At 44.1% G+C, this 2,545-nt stretch overlaps 1 long non-coding RNA gene across 1 annotated transcript; it reads right to left on the bottom strand.

The window, feature by feature from the left end:
• Positions 1-378: 378 nt before the first annotated feature.
• Positions 379-1,959, bottom strand: LOC119341864. Its single transcript, XR_005165300.1, has 3 exons — positions 1,780-1,959; positions 795-884; positions 379-515 (listed from the first exon to the last, which is right to left on the bottom strand). It is a non-coding gene; the product is annotated as an uncharacterized LOC119341864 (long non-coding RNA).
• Positions 1,960-2,545: the final 586 nt, after the last annotated feature.

Below are 2,545 nucleotides of genomic sequence, written 5' to 3'. Positions count from 1 at the left end.
AAAGAGATGCATAAGCAAATTCATTCAACAAACAACAGCTTCTATGTTTGCCTACTTCTCAACAAAATTTCATAGCCACGGCTAAAACTAAGACTAACAACCACACCAACCCAACAAATCTGTTGGGAGATAAGATAAGTTATGCAAGAAGAAAAACAATACCAGAATTTATTTTACCTAATTTATTCTACCATTAAGTTATGCAAAAAGTACAATGCAACCTTGAAACCACCAAGAGAGGATCTTGTGTATCATTCTCTGTTCTTTTAAAGATTAATTACCAGCGGATGCGATCATATATGATGGATGAGTGAATATGCCGCCCTCATGTCAGATAAGTAACGTAATTACCTCTAGATGCGCACCGTGGTTCCACGAGCCAAAACCATTTCCACAGAAATTAGGCATTGGTGGCGGCAGATGATGATGCATCTGGTTTGGACTCGCCACTGACGGCAACCTCTGAAGGTCCCCACCATGATGTTGCTTAAGCAAGGAGGACACCCGCATTATCTCTGGTAGCATAAGTACAACAACAAACATTAGAAGCCAACGTTAGCACGAAAAGGTGCTCCATGAAAAACTTTCTGTCACCGAAGAATCATATGAATCAAGGTACACACACACACAGCCTGCACCTTGAGGCCAAAACAGAGTCAAGCAGAGCATGTTTGCATCAACAAGAGAGAAACATAAGCAATCAGGCCATGGCAAATCAGCAAGGACAAATTCCCATCTAGGCCAATAATGGTAGACGGGGCGGCGGCGGCGAGGGAGCGAATCGAGGCTCTCACCGTGGCCCAACAGCTTGATGTAGATTGGTAGCACCTGCGTGAAACAGGACAAGCTTCTGGTGCTCCCGCAACAGCTCCGACATGTAGTGGCTGCGGCGACAATGACGCCATCCAATCCAATGGCACAGGAGGGCACAAAAAAAAACAGAGACAACCAATTCAGTGAGGCCGCCCACCCAGCAAATAGAATATACATTCCATGAAACTCCCTTTCGGGTTCTAATGATTCAATCCTTGCTATGGAAGAAAAAAACAAACAAAGGAAACATTTACTTTATTTCAGGGTGCCCGAACCAAACTATATACATTCCATGGCTATATGGCAAACCATTAGTTAAGAGTATTTTACATTAAAAGATTGAGACTAATTAACACTACAATGGTAGCATCTTCAGAAACCAAATTAAATAACAAACATTTTTAATTAACTACAACAACAGAAAGTACAAGTGTGTATAAGTAAGAACCTAGGTGGAACAGATGTTTGCATAACTACCTAGTAGACAACATATTTGCATCAGTAAGCCATGGTATAGAATTATTTGATTACTTCATGTCTAGACATTCAGGTCCATGTTTTTCTTTGTTTTTTGTTAGTCCATTATTGTAGAAAAAGGCTTATGATCTGAATTCCAATGCTTTCTCGACACTCTTATCCTGTCCATCTAAATCTCAGTGAAGATGTCTGGTTTCAGCCACAACCATCTGTCATAAAAAAACACCAGATGATTGCAGATGATAATGTGTATCCTTGGTCTATAAAGGATATCTATAAAGACTGTAGCTTCATGTATTACCAAGCATGAAGTCTGATTTTTGTGGAACACTCATGGTGGTGAAAGCCCTATCTTTTCGACAAACCACATAAGATAGGAAACAAACCTTACTTCACCTAACGGTTAGCAGCTAAGCCTTCCTCTGTCAATTTTATTGGATATATACAAGAGGATATATTTGATTGCCTAGATTTAGAAAAAAATGATACCTGATACTGACCACCATTTATAACTTCTAGTACATTGCTAGGGATTGGAAGGATCTACATATCCTCTTCCGTAATCCTCCAAGACCAAGAGCAAACTGACGGATTTCATTGAGCACCTCCAGTACACAGCAAAGCAAGCAAATCCAGCCATGGGGCATACCAACGGACTGAGCTTGGATTAACCTGGCATGATTACTGTTACTCGTCAATTCAGAAGCCATGTACTGCCGCAACAGATTTTATTGATAGCCAAGAAAGATTCAGTGCTTGCTTCTCATGGTAATTCCCGGAACAATATAAGTTTTGGGATTGAAGAGGTATCTCTGCTTCCTTACTCCCAAGACAGTACTTGTAGAAAATGAATCCTGCAATGCGACGCTGATGAAGCACGACGACAGCAGCCCTAACCACGGAAACCTAATCATCTTCTTTTGCCTGAGATGTTCAAAATCATGCAGGGGTTTCACGACACGCTGATGCCGGCGCTCCACCCGCCTCCCCCTCCCCTCGGGTGCACCTGAGGCAACATGGCCCTCCCGGGGGAGAAGCAGGTGTCCGCGTTCTGCAGCACATCCATGGCGATGGCGACGCCTGGGCACCAATTGTGAGGGAAGGAGCCAAGCGAACGAGAGGAAGATGAGGAAGGGCTCAATCCGGAAGACCAGCCCGCACCAAGCCCCGCTGCCCCAACAGGAGCCCGTCTCCCTGCCTGCCGGTGGCTCAGCGGAGCCTCCACTACCCCAGCCCCACGGCCGCGTGGGACTCC

The sequence above is a fragment of the Triticum dicoccoides genome, chromosome 7B (assembly GCF_002162155.2).
Source record: "Triticum dicoccoides isolate Atlit2015 ecotype Zavitan chromosome 7B, WEW_v2.0, whole genome shotgun sequence".
Taxonomy (NCBI): Eukaryota; Viridiplantae; Streptophyta; class Magnoliopsida; order Poales; family Poaceae; genus Triticum; species Triticum dicoccoides.
The sequence above is the reverse complement of the archived record's forward strand: the minus strand, read 5'-3'. Positions and strand labels throughout refer to the sequence as shown.